This window comes from Bos mutus, chromosome 12 (assembly GCF_027580195.1).
Source record: "Bos mutus isolate GX-2022 chromosome 12, NWIPB_WYAK_1.1, whole genome shotgun sequence".
Classification (NCBI taxonomy): Eukaryota; Metazoa; Chordata; class Mammalia; order Artiodactyla; family Bovidae; genus Bos; species Bos mutus.
Window position 1 is genome coordinate 39,225,822 of NC_091628.1, and position 20,971 is coordinate 39,246,792.

Below are 20,971 nucleotides of genomic sequence, written 5' to 3' on the forward strand. Positions count from 1 at the left end.
TCAACTATAAAAAGGAAAGCATTTGAATCAATTCTACTGAGGTGGGTGAACCTAGAGCTTATTATACAAGTGAAATAAATCAGAAAGAGAAAAATAAATATTGTCTATTATTGCATGTATATGGAATATAGAAAGATGGCTCTGACAATCCTATGGGCACAGCAGCAAGGAAATGCAGACACAAAGGACAGACTTTTGGACACAGTGGGAGAAGGAGAGAGTGAGATGATTTAAGAGAATAGCATTGAAACATATGCATTACCACATATAAAATAGCAGCGGGAGTTTGATGTATTTGGCAAAGCCAAAGCCATGCTCTGTGACAACTTGGAGGGATAGGGTGGGGAGGGAAGTGGCAGTGATTTCAAGAGGGAGGGGACATCTGTATACCTATGGCAAATTCATGTTAATGTGTGGCAAAACCATCACAATATTGTAATTATCCTCCAATTAAAACAAATAAATATTTGTTTATGAAAGAAAATAACCAAAGTAAGCAGTTATAAATGTACCAACCAAAACAAGCCCAGATAAAGTGTGACAAATATTCCCAATTTCATGTAATTGATTCCAAAATACAGAAAACTCAAATTATTAATCCAAAACATCTTGATAACAAAAACTGACAAGACTATAAGAAGAAACAATTACGTGCAATCTCAAAATATAGATGCAAAATCCTAATTACAATGTTAACAAGTTGAATCCATCAATTTGATATTCATAAAACAAAGCACCCTTAATAATAATTTTGATTGATTCCAGGAATACATGGATGATTAACATGAAAAACAAGAACCATGTGATTTGTTACTTTTTCAAACAGATACATTGAGGGGAAACTGCTCTTTCTGCCTCTGGACATGATCGTATGAGGCTATGACATTCGGAATTGCTGCAAGTATCTCTGACCATGAACGGAAAGCCAAGAAGATCCCAAAAAGGCTGGGTCTCACATGACTCTGTTCAGTTGCAGCAGTTACTGCTCTATTTTTACAATGCTTATGATTAGAAATAAAAGTGTGCTTATTAACTAGATCAAAGCAAAACAAAAAACCACCCCCAAAACTTATATTCATTATTGTTGCTGTTGTTGTTGAGTCATCCAGTTCAGTTCAGTTCAGTCGCTCAGTCATGTCCAACTCTTTGGGACCCCATGAATCGCAGCATGCCACGCCTCCTTGTCCATCACCAACTCCCAGAGTTTATCCAAACTCATGTTCTTCGAGTCGTTGATGCCATCCAATCATCTCATCCTCTGTCATCCCCTTCTCCTCCTGCCCCCAATCCCTCCCAGCAACAGGGTCTTTTCTAATGAGTCAATTATTCGCATGAGGTGGCCAAAGTATTGCAGTTTCAACTTCAGCATCAATCCTTCCAATGAACACCCAGCAATGATCTCCTTTAGGATGGACTGGTTGGATCTCCTTGCAGTCCAAGGGACTCTCAAGAGTCTTCTCCAACACCACAGTTCAAAAGCATCAATTCTTCAGCACTCAGCTTTCTTTATAGTCCAACTCTCACATCCATACATGACCACTGGAAAAACCATAGCCTTGACTAGACGGACCTTTGTTGGCAAAGTAATGTCTCTGCTTTTCAATATGCTATCTAGGTTGGTCATAACTTTCCTTCCAAGGAGTAAGCGTCTTTTAATTTTATGGCTGCAGTCACCATCTGCGGTGATTTTGGAGTCCCCCAAAATAAATTCTGACACTGTTTCTCCATCTATTTCCCAAGAAGTGATGGGACCAGATGCCATGATCTTAGTTTTCTGAATGTTGAGGTTTAAGCCAACTTTTTCACTCTCCACTTTCACTTTCATCAAGAGGCTTTTGAGTTCCTCTTCACTTTCTGCCATAAGGGTGGTGTCATCTGCATATCTAAGGTTATTGATATTTCTCCTGGCAATCTTGATTCCAGCTTGTGCTTCTTCCAGCCCAGCGTTTCTCATGATATACTCTGCATATAAGTTAAATAAGCAAGGTGACAATATAGAGCCTTGACGGACTCCTTTTCCTATTTGCAACCAGTCTGTTGTTCTAAGCCCAGTTCTAACTGTTGCTTCCTGACCTGCATATAGGTTTCTCAAGAGGCAGCATAGGTGTTTTGGTATTCCCATCTCTTTCAGATTTTCCACAGTTTATTGTGATCCACACTGTCAAAGGCTTTGGCATAGTCAATAAAGCAGAAATAGATGTTTTTTCTTGAACTCTCTTGCTTTTTCCATGATACAGCGGATGTTGGCAATTTGATCTCTGGTTCCCCTACCTTTTCTAAAACCAGCTTGAACATCTGAAAGTTCACGGTTCACATATTGCTGAAGCCTGGCTTGGAGAATTTTGAGCATTACTTTACTAATGTGGTAGATGAGTGCAACTGTGCGGTAGTTTGAGCATTCTTTGGCATTGCCTTTCTTGGGATTGGAATGAAAACTGACCTTTTCCAGTCCTGTGGCCACTGCTGAGTTTTCCAAATTTGCTGGCATATTGAGTGCAGCACTTTCACAGCATCATCTTTCAGGATTTGGAATAGCTCAACTGGAATTCCATCACCTCAACTAGCTTTGTTCATCGTGATGCTTTCTAAGGCTCACTTGACTTCACATTCCATGATGTCTGGCTTTAGGTGAGTGATTACACCATTGTCATTATCTGGGTCCTGAAGATCTTTTTTATACAGTTCTTCTGTGTATTCTTGCCACCTCTTCTGAATATCTTTTGCTTCTGTTAGGTCTGTACCAATTCTGTCCTTTATTGAGCCCATCTTTGCTTGAAATGTTCCCTTGGCATCTCTGATTTTCTTGAAGAGATCGCTAGTCTTTCCCATTCTGTTATTTTCCTCTATTTCTTTACATTGATCACTTGGGAAGGCTTTCTTATCTCTCCTTGCTATTCTTTGGAACTCTGCATTCAGATGCTTGTATCTTTCCTTTTCTCCTTTGCTTTTCACTTCTCTTCTTTTTACAGCTATTTGTAAGGCCTCCTCAGACAACCATTTTGCTTTTTTGCATTACTTTTCCATGGGGATGGTCTTGATACCTGTCTCCAATGTCACGAACCTCCATCCATAGTTCATCAGGCCCTCTGTCTATCAGATATAGTCCCTTAAATCTATTTTTCACTTCTACTGTATAATCATAAGGGATTTGATTTAGGTCATACCTGAATGGTCTAGTGGTTTTCCCGACTTTCTTTAAGTCTGAATTTGGCAATAAGGAGTTCATGATCTGAGACACAGTCATCTCCCAGTTTTGTTTTTGCTGACTGTATAGAGCTTCTCTATCTGTGGCTGCAATGAATATAATCAATCTGATTTCAGTATTGACCATCTGGTGATGTCCATGTGTAGAGTCTTCTCTTGTGTTGTTGGAAAAGGGTGTTTGCTATGACCAGTGCATTTTCTTGGCAGAACTCTATTAGTCTTTGCCCTGCTTAATTCTGTACTCCAAGGCCAAGTTTTCCTGTTACTCCAGTGTTTCTTGATTTCCTACTTTTGCATTCCAGTCCCTTATAATGAAAAAGGATGTCGTTTTTGGGTGTTAGTTCTAGAAGGTCTTGTAGGTCTTCATAGAATTGTTCAACTTCAGCTTCTTCAGTGTTACTGGTTGGGGCATAGGCTTGGATTACCGTGATATTTTATGGTTTTCTTTGGAAACTAACAGAGATCATTCTGTCGTTCAGTCATCTAGTGGTGTTCAAATCCTTGTGACCCTATGAACTGCAGAACGTTAGGCCTCCCTGTCCCTCACCATCTCCCAAAGTTTTCCCAAGTTCACCTCCATTGTTTCAGTGATGCTATGCAGCCATCTCATCCTCTGATGACTTCTTCTCCTTCTGCCCTCAATCTTTCTCGGCATCAGGGACTTACCCAACGAATTAGCTTTTTGCATCAGATGACCAAAATACTGGAGTTTCAATTTCAACATCAGTCCTTCCAATGAATATTCAGTGTAGGTTTCCCTTAATATTGACTGGTTTGATCTCCTTGCTTTCCAAGAGACTCTTGAGAGTCTCTTCCAGCACCACAATTAGAAGACATTAATTTTTTATTACTCCACCTTCTTTACAGTCCAGCTCTCACAACTGTACCTGACCACTGGGAAGACCATAGCTTTGTCTATATGGACCTTTGTTGGCAGAGTAATATCTCTGCTTGTCAACACACTGTATAGGTTTGTCACAGCTTTCCTGCAAATAAGCAAATATCTTCTGATTTCATGGCTATAGTCACTGTCCACAGTGATTTTAAAGCTGAAGAAGAGGAAATCTTTCACTACTTCCACCTTTTCCCATTTATTTGCAGTGAAGTAATGGGCCAGATGCCATGATCTTAGCTTTTTAAAAATATTTAGTTTTAAGCCTTCTCTTTCACTTCTTCACCCTCAAGTTCTTTAGTTCCTCTTTTTTTTCCTTCTATTAGAATAGTATTATTAATATATGTTCATTTTATTAACAAGTTGACTTTTTTTAAGTATGATCATTGCAATTTAAGCAGTTTTCAAACAATGACACTTCTATATCTGAAATAAGAAAAACTGACTTCACTGATTACTGTAGTAAGGAATACCTAAGCTAGTGAGTCACAATCTCCCAGAACAGAGTAGAATGCTAAATGAACAGAGAGAGTTTAAGAATCAGAGTTTCAAGAGAGTCTTCTTCAGAGGTGAACATGGTGGATGTCATTATTTGATTACTCTTATTGATCAGTTGATTCTTACAAGTGATTTTATTTGAGTAAATCTTCTCCTGATTAGCTGACTTGTAGTAGAAAATGACTGAGAGATTGATAGGCCTGTAAATATATGCTCAGTTAGGCACATTGTGATAGAACAAAGAGTTAAATCCAATTCTGGTGTCTACAAAACAACATACATTTTCTTGAATTTGTGAAAATATTAAACCATGTAATAACATTTGTGACAAAAAGATTGCTGAATCATAATAGCATGAAAATTTCCTAACTGGCTAAGTGGTAGCTACAAAAGAAATACCTATCAAAAAAAGTGCATATAGTGATGAAATGAGAGGCACATTCCCTTAAGGAGCAAAACAAAGATGTCCATCATCCCCACTAATTTTCAGCCTTTTACTGGTGGTGCTAGCCTGCACAAAATGACAAGAAAATGGAATTATGACAGGATGAAAATGGCATAAAATAATCAAATATATATATATATATATATATATATATATATATATATGTATATGTATATATATACACCCATATCTGGGGCTGGGACTTCCCAGGTGATGCTAGTGATAAAGAACCTGCCTGTCAATTCAGGAGACATAAAAGATGCTGGTTTGATTCCTGGGTTGAGAAGATCCCCTGGAGAAGGACATGGCAACCCACTCTAGTATTCTTGCCTGGAGAATCCCATGGACAGTGGAACCTGCTGGGCTACTGGGTTGTAAAGTCCATTGGGTTACAAAGAGTTGGACTTAGCATGCACAGGCACACACACACACACACACACACATACTTTTAAAATCCAAAATTCTACAAAGATTGTAAGAGTAAGTTTACTGTACAGAAGCCAATTACATTTTAGACATAAGCAAAAACAGTAGAAAATAGTTTAAAAATCTTTTAAATAAAAATATTTAGAATAATAAAAGAGTAATAAAAATATCTAGAATATATTTTAGAATTCCATTTAGGAGTCTAGAGAATTCTGTGGTGTCATGCCATTTCCCCAAATTTGAGAGTAAGGAAGAAGCCCAGAGCAGGAGTAAGACATCCCACATTCCATTCTCCCCCACCCTCACTTCAGCCATTAACAATAAAAGGTAAGAGACAGTTGTGAAACTTGGAGTATAAGATTGTTCTGATCCTATTTTAGAAAAAGTCAAGCTAGGGTCCCCAACCCCAGAAACACATATGCTCCTAAAAAAGTCTCTGCATGCACAGACTCTATAGCTTTGTACCTTAAAATCATCAAGATTCATCAAGAACAGACTATTTGATATCCTGAGGTTCTGTTACTTACTATAAGAATTGCATGATTCCCAGACAATCACCACAAATTAACTGTTCTTAATTTCTTTCCATCTCCTACCTGTCTTCTATTCCTGCATCCTTGTGTGCATTTTTTGGAATTTATTATAAAATGTTAATGTTCTCCTATATTCTCAATCTTTTCTCTAGTACTTACTTTTAGTTGTCAATCTAACAGAAACCTAGAATTTCTCTTTCTCCTTGCGGTTCTTATATGTACACTTTTCAAATGGAAAGTTTAAAACATCTCCACCACTATGCTATTTACTGCTTTGGAAATATTTCTGCAAGTATTTCTGGAGGTCTACAATAGATATACCTTTCCCATTATGGGTTAGTGGCTTGCTTTATCTGTCACCAGATGACGAGGGCAGAATTACTTTAAACACAAGTTACTATGAGATAGTTTCCTAGACCACATTAAGGATGTAAATTTGGGGTTGCACATTGTTGACAGAGATGACCAAGATTTTCTGACACTCATCTTAGAATTAGTCATAGGTGATCTGATCAGTATCATCTTAATTGTTTTGAGTACAGTTAAACTTCAGTTCCAGTGGTGGTTTGTTCCCATGTTTTTGTTGGTTTGTTTGGTTTTTATTTACTTTATTGAAGTATACTTGCTTTACAATATTTCTGCTAATTTCTGTGGCACAACAAAAACATTCAGTTTTACATATGCGTATATTTGTCTTCACATTCTTTTCCATTGAGGTTTATCACAGAATATTGAATATAATTCACTGTGCTCTACAGTAGGACCTTGTTGTTTATCCATCCTATAGATTACACTTTGCATCTGCTCATCCCATACTCCTAATCCTTCCCTCCTCCACTCTCCCATCCCACCACTGGCAACTGCCAGTCTGTTCTCTATTGTGAGGAGTCTGTTCTGTTTCTTAGATTAGGTACTCGTGTCATATTTTAGATTCCAGATGTAAGTGATCTCAGGTGGTATTTGTCTTTCTCTTTCTGTCCAGTCACATTTTTTAATCTTCGTTTTTTTAAGGTACATAATCACAAACACCGCACGAGTGCAGCAGCTGTGATGGTGCATGACTGCCACGCCCAAGGAACTACCCTGCACCTGAGGTAAGGAGCAGAGGTTTCACTTTGCTGAAGCAGCCATAAAAAGAGACCCTGCGTCCAAGGTAAGAGAAACGCAGGTAAGATGGTAGGCATTGAGAGAGGGGATCAAAGGGCAGACAGACTGAAACTACAGTCATAGACAACTAGCCAGTCTGATCACATGGACCACGGCCTTGTTTAACTCAATGAAATTAAGCCATGCCCAGAATGGGGCCACCCAAGATGGACAGGTCATGGGGGAGAGGTCTGACAGAATGTGGTCCACTGGAGAAGGGAATGGCAAACCACTTCAATATTCTTGCCTTGAGAACCCCATGAAGAGTATGAAAACACAAAAAGATAGGACACTGAAAGACGAACTCCCCAGGTCAGTAGGTGACCAATATGCTACTGGAGATCAGTGGAGAAATAACTCCAGAAAGAATGATGGGATGGAGCCAAAGCAAAAACACCACCCAGTTGTGAATGGGACTCATGATAGAAGCAAGATTCGATGCTGTAAAGAGCAATATTGCATAGGAACCTGGAATGTTAGGTCCAGGAATCAAGGCAAATTGGAAGTGGACAAACAGGAGACGGCAAGAGTGAACATTGACATTCTAGGAATCAGTGAACTAAGATGGACTGGAATGGGTGAATTTAACACAGATGACCATTATATCTACTACTGTGGGCAGGAATCCTTTAGAAGAAATGGAGTAGCCATCACGGTCAACAAAAAAGTCCAAAATGCAGTACTTGGATGCAATCTCAAAAACAACAGAATGATCTCCTTGTTTCCAAGGCAAACCATTCAATATCACGGTAATTCAAGTCTATTCCACAACCAGTAACGCTGAAGAAGCTGAAGTTGAACACTTCAATGAAGACCTACAAGACCTTCTAGAACTGACACCCAAAAAATATGTCCTTTTCATTATAGGGGACCGGAATGCAAAATAGGAAGTCATGAAACACCTGGAGTAACAGGCAAATTTGGCCTTGGAATATGGAATGAAGCAGGGCAAAGGCTAATAGAGTTCTGCCAAGAGAATACACTGGTCATAACAAACACCCTGTTCCAACAACACAAGACTCTACACATGGACATCATGAGATGGTCAACATCGAAATCACATTGATTATATTCATTGCAGCCAAAGATGGAGAAGCTCTATACACTCAGCAAAAACAAGACCAGGAGCTGACTGTGTCTCAGATCATGAACTCCTTATTGCCAAATTCAGACTTAAATTGAAGAAACTGGATAAAACCACTAGACCATTCAGGTATGACCTAAATCAAACCCCTTATGATTATACAGTGGAAGTGAAAAAAGGGACTAAATATGATAGACAGAGTGCCTGGTGAACTGTGGATGGAGGTTCATGACATTTTACAGGAGACAGGAATCAAGAGCATCCCCCAAAAAAATAAATGGAAAAAAGCAAAATGGTTGTCTTAGGAGGCCTTACAAATAGCTGTGAAAAGAAGAGAAGCAAAATGCAAAGGAGAAAAGGAAAGATATACTCATTTGAATGCAGAGTTCCAAAGAATAGCAAGGAGAGATAAGAAAGCTTTCCTCAGGGATCAATGCAAAGAAATAGATAAAAAACAACAGAATGGGAAAGACTAGAGATCTCTTCAAGAGAATTAGAGATACCAAAGGAACATTTCATGCAAAGATGGGCTCAATTAAGGACAGAAATGGGATGAACCTAACAGAAGCAGAAGATATTAAGAAGAGGTGGCAAGAATACAGAGAAGAATTGTACAAAAAAGAACTTCATGACCCAGATAATGACAATGGTGTGACTACTCACCTAGAGCTAGACATCCTGGAATGTGAAGTCAAGTGGGCCTTAGAAAGCATCACTACAAACAAAGCTAGTGGAGGTGATGGAAAACCAGTTGAGCTATTTCAAATCCTGAAAGATGATGCTGTGAAAGTGCTGCATTCATATGCCAGCAAATATGGAAAACTCAGCAGTGGCCACAGGACTGGAAAAGGTCAGTTTTCATTCCAATCCCAAAGAAAGGCAATGGCAAAGAATGCTTAAAAGAAGAAATGTAGTGTAGTCACTCAGTCGTGTCCAACTCTTTGCGACCCCATAGACTGTAGCCTACCAGTCTCCTCCATCCGTGGGATTTTCCAAGCAAGAATACTGGAGTGGGAAACTACCTTACAATTGACTCATCTCACATGCTAGTAAAGTAATGCTTATAATTCTCCAAGCCAGGCTTCAGCAATAAGTGAACCCTGAACTTCCAGATGTTCAAGCTGGTTTTAGAAAAGGCAGAGGAACCAGAGGTCAAATTGCCAACATCCACTGGATCATGGAAAAAGCAAGAGAGTTCCAGAAAAATATCTATTTCTTCTTTATTGATTGGCCAAAGCCTTGGACTGTGTGGATCACAATAAATTGTGGAAAATTCTGAAAGAGATGGAAATACCAGACCACCTGATCTGCCTCTTGAGAAACTTATAGGCAGGTCAGGAAGCAACAGTTAGAACTGGACATGAAACAACAGACTGGTTCCAAATAGGAAAAGGAGTATGTCAAGGCTGTATATTTTCACCCTGCTTATTTAAGTTATATGCAGAGTACATCATGAGAAACGCTGAGCTGGAAGAAGCACAAGCTGGAATCTAGATTGCCTGGAGAAATATCAATAACCTCAGATATGCAGATGACACCACCCTTATGGCAGAAAGTGAAGAAGAACTCAAAAGCCTCTTGATGAAAGTGAAAGAGGAGAATGAAAAAGTTGGCTTAAAGCTCAACATTCAGAAAAATAAGATCATGGCATCTGGTTCCATCACTTCATGGCAGATAGATGGGGAAACAGTGGAAACAGTGTCAGACTTTATTTTTGGGGCTCCAAAATCACTGTAGATGGTGATTGCAGGCATGGAATCAAAAGACACTTACTCCTTGGGAGGAAAGTTATGACTAACCTAGATAGCATATTCAAAAGCAGAGACATGACTTTGCCAACAAGGTCCGTCTAGTCAAGGCTATGGTTTTTCCAGTGGTCATGTACGGATGTGAGAGTTGGACTGTGAGGAAAGCTGAGTGCCAAAGAATTGATCCTTTTGAACTGTGGTGTTGGAGAAGACTCTTGAGTTCCTTGGACTGCAAGGAGATCCAACAAGTCCATCCTAAAGAAGATCAGCACTTGGTGTTCATTGGAAGGATGATGTTGAAGCTGAAACTCCAATACTTTGGCCACCTGATGAGAAGAACTGACTCATTGGAAAAGACCCTGATGCTGGGAAAGATTGAGGGCAGGAGGAGAGGGGGACAACAGAGGATGAGATGGTTGGATGGCATCATCGACTCGATGGACATGGATTTTAGTGGACTCCAGGTGTTGGTGATGGACAGGGAGGCTGGTATGCTGCAGTTCATGGGGTCGCAAAGACTCAGACATGTCTGAGTGACTGAACTGAACTGAATTGAATCACAAACAGAGTTTATAAGTCTGGATCAATTGGTGTTTACTTCTGTTTATGTTCTATCTTTTCCCTGACTCATCTTGCAATGTCTTGAACAATAAGTAAATATTTAAATTGAATGCTGACATTTCAAAAAGGAAAACTATTAAAGAGTGGGACGGTTCTTTCCACATCCATGTCAAACATCAGTTGTGGGTTGATGCATTGATTCTGATGACTTTCTGTTCCAATTATTTTGAGACCAATCATCCAATTCTAAGTTTGGATGATTATGTCATGACTAAAGTTGGTTATCATAGAATTAACTGTTTCCACATGGTAAGGGTTTCAGAATTCATAAAACAGCTCAAAGAATATGGTTCAGAATATTATCTATTGCTGTTGATAAATAAACCTAAAGGACCAAATTTTATTTAATGAGTAAACTGTTGTTATTTGATTTTGTTTGTCTGTTTTCCTCTGCTTCTGCATGTTATCACTTTTTTAATTTAATTTATTCTTTGACTAAAGTTTTTCTACAGACAAAAAGCAGACTGAGGACCTGGAAGATGGAAGTGTCTGTCCTGGGAAGGCCTCATAGGTTCCTGCTCTATTTCAAAGCTAGAGTTAGAATCCTCTATGTTGTCAATGGAATTGTTGAAGGAGAGACAAAAAAATGAGTTCTCCAAATTCCTTCCCTCTCTCTTTCTTCTTCTCCATCTATATACATACGTTTTTATAAATGCAGATAAATGTATATATCCATAGAAAAGTTGTACAAATATTTCTTGTATAATGTGTGAATGAGCATGCATATATTATGTAATTGATTATATAAGTACATACATGAATCAGTTATATATTGCTGTATAACAAAACACACCAACATCTAGTGTATTAAAATTATAAGCATCTACTATTGAATCTATGTTTATAAATCAGCCAGACAACTTGGCTGATGTAATACAGGCTTGGCTGATTTTGTCTGGTTTTGCTTCTGCCATCAGCTAGTAGTTCACTGGGAAGCTCACTGATCTGTTGATTAACTGACAGTCCTCAGATGTGCCTGGCATGATTCATACATTTTTAATCATTCAGGAGGTTAGAATGGACCTGACCACATGCTACTGTCAAGGTTGCAAAATGAAGGAGTCTGCAAAGCCACTCAAGGCCTAGACTTGGACCTAGGACAAGATCACTCTCTACATACTTATTTATTTCTTTATTTTAAAAAGCAAAGATGAAGTTTGTCCCAAATGGGGACATGGGGATATAGTTTCCTTTTTGTTGAGAGGAGCAGCAAAGTGACACTGCAAAGTATATGGACATAGGAAAGATTAACAAATTGATGTAATTTTGTAATCAATCTACCTCAGTGTGAATTATATATACAATTTTCATAATTATGTGTATTTATGAAGTTTTGAATAAGTTATTTTAACTCTTTCAGTTTTTAAATATAGGTATAATTGATATAAAATATTATATTAGTTTCTGCCATACAATTTAATGATTTAATATTTGCACATTGTGAAATGATCACCAAAATGTCTAGTTAATGTCCATCATCTTCCTTATTTAAAAATATTTTTTCTTGTCATAAAAACTTTTAAGACTTACTCTCTTAACAACTTCAAATATTTAATGCAGTGTTATGAACATAGTCAATATGCTATACATTGTACACCCACAACATATTTTATAACTGAAAGTCTGTATCTTTTGACCTTCACTGAGGTCATCCATCATATATCTACCTCTGGTTACCACCAATCTGTTCTCTGTATCTATGAGCTCTGCTTTTTTTGGGCGGGGTAGGGGGGTGGTTTGGTTTTTTAAATTTTACATATAAGTGAGATAATTTGGTATTTACCTCTCTCTGTCTGACTAATTGATTTATTTCACTTAGCATAATGACCTTGAGGTCCATTCATGTTTTCTCAAATTGGCAAGATTTCCTTCCTTTTATGGCTGTGTAGCATTTCAGTATATATGCGTACACCACGTTTTATTTATTCATTCATCTATGCAGAACTGAAAAGATTCTTTTGTTGAATTGCATATAACTTTGTGCACAAGGACCCACAATAACATGATGATGTTGTTACTGAAGTGTGAGAAATATCATGAAAAAATGCACTTGTCTAGATATCCCTAGGTATGCCAATTATTATTCTAGATTACAGAATTTGGAATCTATTCCTTTTCTATATTTCTATGCCAGTGATGATCATTGTCTCATACTTTAATGATTCATTCTTCTATTCATTCATTCAACAAGAAGTTTCTTCATGCTTACTATGTCCCAAGAACTACATTGTATGCAAGCAACAAAGAAAATTAAGTGTGATGGTTAAAAAAAAACAAAAGGACTTCAAAGAAAAAGAACAAAAATAATCAATAAAAATGGACTTATATTTTTGATATACATTTAGCAATGTGTTTGTTTTTAAAATCAAATTTACTTATTTGCCCAGTATTTTATCATACTCTCTATGGATATGTACATATTCATATATATATAGATAGATATATACTTATAGACATAAAACATCTTACTACTGTAGTCATCAAAGCATATTTAATATTAGTAAAATTAGCTGATATCTATGAACAATTAAAGAGCTAGGTGCTTTATATGGTCTAGCCTTACTTAATTCTCAGTCTTGTGGAGTAAGTACTACTATAAAATCCATTCTAACCATTGAAGAGTACATCAGGAGAATCCCTGGGCTGGAAGAAGCACAAGCTGGAATCAAGATTGCCAGGAGAAATGCCCATAACCTCAGATATGCAGATGACACCACCCTTATGGCAGAAAGTGAAGAAGAACTAAAAAGCCTCTTGATGAAAGTGAAAGAGGACAGTGAAAAAGTTGGCTTGAAGCTCAACATTCAGAAAATGAAGATCATGGCATCCGGTCCCTTCACTTCATGGCAAATAGATGGGGAAACAGTGGAAACAGTGGTGGACTTCATTTTTTTGGGCTCCAAAATCACTGCAGATGGTGATTGCAGCCATGAAATCAAAAGACACTCCTTGCAAGGAAAGTTATGACCAACCTAGATAGCATATTCAAAAGCAGAGACATTACTTTGCCAACAAAGGTCCATCTAGTCAAGGCTATGGTTTTTCCAGTGGTCATGTATGGATGTGAGAGTTGGACTGTGAAGAAAGCTGAGCACCAAAGAATTGATGCTTTTGAACTGTGGTGTTGGAGAAGAGTCTTGAGAGTCCCTTGGACTGCAAGGAGATCCAAACAGTCCATCCTAAAAGAGATCAGTCCTGGGTGTTCATTGGAAGAACTGATGCTGAAGCTGAAACTCCAATATTTCGGCCACCTCATGCAAAGAGTTGACTCATTGGAAAAGACCCTGATGCTGGGAGGGATTAGGGGCAGGAGGAGAAGGGGATGACAGAGGATGAGATGGCTGGATGGCATCACTGACTCGATGGACATGAGTTTGAGTAAACTCCAGGGATTGGTGATAGACAGGGAGGTCTGACGTGCTGCAATTCATGGGGTTGCAAAGAGTTGGACACTACTGAGTGACTGAACTGAACTGAACCATTGAAGAAGACACTAGAGATAAGCAAGGTTTAATAATTTGTTTAGTAATTTGTAAAAATCACCAGTCTGTAAGTGACAGAGTTGAAATTCAAACTTAGGCTTTGAGTTTCTTGAAATCTTTGGTCTGGCACCATCATCTTTCCAGACACTTCCTAATGAATAGATTGTTGGAAGTTCACAGGACCTGCTGCTTTCTGTATTTGTCCAGATACACATGGAAACAGTTTTCATCACCAAAAGAGGAATCTTCATACCACTACTGATTTTTATCCAAATTTTGGATCTGTTTCCCTCCCTGGCCATTCAAATTAGATTCTTCAGGGAAATAAATTATATGCATTGGGTTGTCACCAGCGTGGGGATGGGGGTAAGAGAGGAATTCTGGGTGGAGGGGACACATGTATTACTAAGGCCAATTCATATTGCTATATGGTAAAATCCAGAATGATATTATAAAGTAATTATCCTCCAATTAAAATAAATAAATAAAAATTTAAAAGAAACAAAACCATAAAAAATTATATGCTTCAATACAGTTAGGTATGTAAGGAATAGAATTAGTGTTATAAATTATGCTTAGTCAAAATCATGGAAGTATCCAAGTAGAGGAATTAGGAATGCATCATTATTTTATATTTTAAAGTTCATTTCTTTTGTAACTCTTATTTTTAACTTGCTCTTGCATTTATTTGGTTTTTAGTCTGTTTTGCCCACTAAATTATAAATTCCTGAGTAGAAGACCTTTTATGCCTTCCTTCCTATTGTCACTGACCCATAGTAGGCTCTTTGTAGCAATTTCTTACCCTAGAATATGATACCTGCAACCCAGGGCTGTAGCTCAGGTATCCAGAATCAAAGTCTAGAAGGTAAATACAAGAGTAAAGAACAGTTATGAGATTAAAAGATGCTTGCTCCTTGGAAGAAAAGCAATGACAAACCTAGGCAATATATAAAAAAGCAGAGACATTACTGACAAAGCTCTGTCAAAGCTATGGTTTTTCCAGTAGTCATGTATGGATGTGAGAGTTGGACCATAAAGAAAGCTGAGGGCTGAAGTATTTATCCTTTTGAACTGTGATGTTGGAGAAGACTCTTGAGAGTCCTTTCGACTGCAAGATCAAACCAGTCAATCCTAAAGGAAATCAGTCCTGAATATTCATTGGAAAGACTGATGCTGAAGCTAAAGCTTCAATACTTTCATTACCTGTTACGAAGAACAGACTAATTGGAAAAGATCCTGATGTTGGAAAAGATTGAAGATAGGAGGAGAAGACAACAGAGGATGAGAGGGTTGGATAGCATCATTGACTCGATGGACATGACTTTGAGCAAGCTCCAGGAGTTGGTGATGGACAGAGAAGCCTGGCATGCTGCAGTCCATTGGGTCACAAACAGCTGGACAAGACTGAGTGACTGAACTGAACTGAACTGAACTGAAATAACAGCACAGCTTCTCCTATTAAACTGAAGAGCAGGGCTGAGGAAGAGAAAGCTGCTCCAACAGATTCCAAAGACCCTGTGCTGGCTTTCATGCTGACACAGTTCAAATATCTCTTCTGCTGCCAGGTCAACTTTTTGTCCTTAAAGAGGTCCGCCTTGATACTGATATGATGCTTTCTTTGTCTGTGCCCTCAAGAAAAAGAGGGATATAAGGAGCAGTGTGTTTTGGAGGCCGGGAGGAAGTGGGTGGTTGATAGACTGACGTTGAGGGTGCCAGGTAAACTCTGGGATTAAGTCCAGCTCAAACACACTTTTCCCCAGTCCCTTCTTTTTCTTGCTCTTACTTCTTCTCTGTTTTGGGTACTCTGAATATATCCAAGAACTCCATTCTCCTACATCTTCCAGGTTAAAATACATACATGATTTTAAAAAAGTAATTTTACTATAAAAATGTTCTGCACACATTTTCACTATGGGTTACTTTTCATTTATTTTTCAATTCAGTTCAGTTGTTCAATTGTGTCCGATTCTTTGTGAATCCTTGAACCACAGCATGCCAGGCGTCCCTATCCATCACCAACTCCTGGAGTCCACCCAAACCCATGCCATGGTTCATGTATTGCTGAAGCCTGGCTTGGCGAATTTTGAGCATTACTTTATTAGCATATGAGATGAGTGCAATTGCGTGGTAGTTTGAGCTTTCGTTGGCACTGTCTTTCTTTGAAATTAGAATGAAAACTGACTTTTTCCAGTCCTGTGGCCACTGCTGAGTTTTCCAAATTTTCTGGCATCTTGAGTGCAGCACTTTCACAGTGTCATCTTTCAGGATTTGAAATAGCTTAACTGGAATTCCATCCACCTCCATTAGCTTTGTTTGAAGTGATGCTATCTAAGTCCCACTTGATTTCACATTCCAGGATGTTTGGCTCTAGGTGAGTGTGAGTGATCACACCATCATGATTATCTGGGTCGTGAAGATCTTTTTTTACACAGTTATTCTGTGTATTCTTGCCACCTCTTCTTAATATCTTCTGCTTCTGTTAGGTTCATCCCATTTCTGTCCTTTATTGAGCCCATCTTTGCATGAAATGTTCCCTTGGTACCTCTAATTTTCTTGAAGACAGCTCTAGTGTTTCCCATTCTATTGTTTCCTCTATTTCTTTGCACTGATCCCTGAGGAAGGTTTTCTTATCTCTCCTTGTTATTCTTTGGAACTGTGCATTCAAATGGATATATCTTTCCTTTTCTCCTTTGCTTTTCACTTCTCTTCTTTTCACAGCTCTTTGTAAAGCCTCCTCAGACAGCCATCTTGCTTTTCTGCATTTCTTTTTCTTAGGGATGTTCTTGATTCCTATCTCCTGTACAATGTCACAAACCTCCATCCATAGTTCATCAGGCACTCTGTCTATCAGATCTAGTCCCTTAAGTCCATTTCTTTGTAAACAAAATATATTTGAAGAGTGTTTATGTATTTGCATAACTTTTGGATACTTTGCCTCTCTAACTAGATCTGTCTATCAGATCCAGCCCCTTAAATCATTTTTTCTTATACAAAATACATTTGAAGGGTGTTTGTATATTTGAATAACTTTTGGATACTTTGCCTCCCTAACTAAATTCCAATAACTAGACATAGGACAGAAAAATAAACAAAGCACTGCAAAAGCAAATATCTTGAAGGAAGTTTCAAAGACATTTAACATTTTAATGTAAATTATATACTGTGTTTGTGTATACCTTTATAGAGTATACATCCCCAGTATGTGGCAGAACTCATACGAACTTCTGTTTTTTATCATAAACAAATACCTATTTACAGTATAAATTGACTATATAGTTTTGTCAATTTTTATTTTGTTGCTCTCGGGAATTGTATAGGGTAAGGGAGCAAAGCACTTATCAAGAACTTATTATGTGCCACACATTTGTTTTCTATTTTAGAAGTGTTATTTCATTTAATATTAATAGTAATCCTATTATTTTAAACCCAGAAATTGCCCCTAAGAGAGAGTGTGAAACTTCCTGGTCGAAAGTTAAAAAGAAGCAAAACCAAGATTTAAACCCAGGTTTGTTTGTTTGTTTGTTTTTCTTGTTTGTTTGTTTTGTTTTTAATAACTCCAACATCTGGATGTTTTTCTTTTTACCATGATTCTTTCATTTTTTTTTTTTTACTAAAGCATTTATTGTAGAATGATGTATTGATACCATCATACTCTAATGAGACATTTGTAAGTTATTTTATTTCTGAAACAAGTAGTTCTTTTCTTGAGAAGTCACAAGATGTTTATGTTTAATGGGAGGGATAAAGGTCAGACTTAAAATTATTCATATTTTTCTATGTCAAGGAATAAAGGGGGAAACTAATTCTATCACAACAACTGTCAATTTAATTCTTATATATGTTAAATAGCTCAAAATGAATAAACCTCCTTCACTGCTGATTCTTTTATAAAATAGATAAAAGTACTAAATGTGAAACAATTATGAGAAGTTTGGGTATCATGTTAAAGTCAAAAGGTTTACAACTCTAAAACCATTTTACTCAAGTATGGATTTTATATGACTCAGACATTATTATTCTATCTTCTAAAAAAGTAAGAAAATTTCTATAACAAGAAGAGAAAGTATGGTTGCCAAAAAGGATACTAATTTTAAAAGCATCAACAAGGAAAGAACACAATAAAGAAAGAAAAATTTAAATTGCTTAGGTATTCCTTATATAGCATTGATTTACTCTTTCTCTCTCAAGGTCATCTCATTAGCTATTTCAGACTTTTACTGGACTACTGCATTCCTCCATCTCCCCCATTCCCTTTTATTTCCAGAAGTTAATCCTTCCTTTGCCTAAATCTTCATGGAATAAGTAGAGACAATTTGGTAGAGAACTCACTAAATTTTCTATGTCACTACTTGCTTCCTTGTGTACACACACACACACACATGCACACACACACACACACACACACACATCCTCACATCTTTAATCAGAAAAAGAAGTATCTTTCCATATGGACCACTAAGAAAACTAATACATCCCCATATTTAATATCTTTAAGATATTTAATCCCAAAGCCAATCCCCCTACTTCTGCTGTGACTCTTTTTCTCATAATTAAAGATATGCTCTAGGAGAACCTCTCAAAAAAAAAAAAAAATTAAAGCCCTGAAAAATCCACAATCACACACACAAAAAAAGACAGCTAAACGAATTAAAACTATTGTCCTTGATTTGAGTCATTATCTTCCTATCACCTTAGTCTGGGGAATAAGCTAGCAAGAATTCTGTGCACATTGCTCCCTTTTTTATGCTCCTTTTTCACTCCCCTCTTCTTCCTTCATCTGTCATTCTATAAATCTGTCCCAGGAATGTATTATCAGCTCTACCAGAGGTTGAGAAGACACAGACAACTAGTTCCTTGGTGTCAAGAAAAGGCTCACCTATAATGTAATAGAAAGAGAGCAAAAAATGTAAGCAAGTGGGTGCAATCTGGGAAAGATGAGAAATCAGTATTCCATGTTGGTGGTTCAAAAAAAAAAAAAAAAAACAGCAAAATGGGCCTTGAAAAGTCAGAAGATATTTACTTCTTGAAAAGAATGAATACATAGAGCAAAAGAGAAGTTCAGGCAGAATAAGAGGTAAAGATAAAATTAATGATTTATGAGTGGGTTTACTAAGATAATGGCATCTGGTATTATCACTTCATGGGAAGTAGATGGGGAAACCGTGGAAACAGTGTCAGACTTTATTTTTTGGGGCTCCAAAATCACTGCAGATGGTGATTGCAGCCATGAAATCAAAAGACGCTTACTCCTTGAAAGGAAAGCGATGACCAACTTAGATAGCATATTCAAAAGCAGAGACATTACTTTGCCAACAAAGGTCTGTCTAGTCAAGGCTATGATTTTTCCAGTGGTCATGTATGGAAGTGAAAGTTGGACTGTGAAGAAAGCTGAGCACCAAAGAATTGATGCTTTTGAACTGTGGTGTTGGAGAAGACTCTTGCGAGTCCCTTGGACTGCAAGGAGTTCCAACCAGTATATCCTAAAGGAGATCAGTCCTGGGTGTTCATTGGAGGGACTGATGCTAAAGCTGAAACTCCAATACTTTGCCCACCTCATGAGAAGAGTTGACTCATTGGAAAATACCCTGATGCTGGGAGGGATTGGGGGCAAGAGGAGAAGGGAATGACAGGATGAGATGGCTAGATGGCATCACTGACTTGATGGACATGAGTTTGAGTAGACTCTGGGAGTTGGTGATGGACAGGGAGGCCTGGCATGCTGCGATTCATGGGGTCACAAAGAGTCGGACATGACTGAGTGACTGAACTGAACTGAACTGAATCTGGGATGTTTGGAGATATTCAAACAGTTATAAATGACATCATGATGAGATGCAAGCATTAGAGATGGGAAGAAGTATAAGAGATAAAGCTAAAGAGGCAAACAGATTAAAACATAAAGGATTTTCTTTACCATGTGAGTTTAGAATATATCAAAAGGAAATAAGGAAAGAAGAGTAAAAATCTTTTTTCAGTAAATTTTGCTGTGTAACAAGCCAACCCAATAGTTAGTGAGTATAAAACAATAAATGCTTAGCATTTCTCAGATATTCTATGTCAGTTACACTGTTTGTATCTGCTCTAACTCAACTGATCAAGGAGGCCAAGTAGCAGTTCAGCTGAGATTGCATGGCCTATGATCACCTAACTCATATTTTTGATAGTAGGCTTGATATCAGCTGTAGTAATATAATGACTCGGCTATGTGTCTCTCACTATAGCTATCCATAGCTGGATAGCCCATGCCTTTTTCCATGATAGAAATCTCAGAGTAGCAAGAGAAGGCAAACCCCAATGAAAAAAAGCACATTTAAGTGTCTGGTTAGGTTACAGCGACATCGTCTCACTAGCCAAACAAATTCACATAGCTAAAATCAGAATATATATGGGAAGAAATCACCCAAGAACATGTGTAATGAACTAGTGGCATAATTATGGCCATTTATTAAAAACAGACTTGCAGAGCAAGGAACCAGACTTCTATAGCACAGAATGCCATGTGTTGTTTAGGAATATTTTATCACTAATTGATTGACCAGAATCACAATACATACTAGCCCTTGTCTTCTGCAGGTATATTATCTGCCCTTAACAGTTGTTGAGTAGAGGTCAGAATGCAAATGATATGTCTAAATATTTAAAGGTTATAAAACAAGCTGCTGCTGCTGTTCAGTTGCTTCAGTCATGTCTGACTCTGCGGGACCCTGTGGATTGCAGCCTGCCAGTCTCCTCTGTCCATGGAATTCTCCAGGCAAGAGTACTTGAGTGGATTGCCATGTCAACCTGGGTCTCCTGCATTGCAGGCAGATTCTTTACTGCTGAGTCATCAGGGAAGCCCTAAATCAAGATAACAAGCATTAAACAAAATATAGACTAGTTACTACTTTGAGAG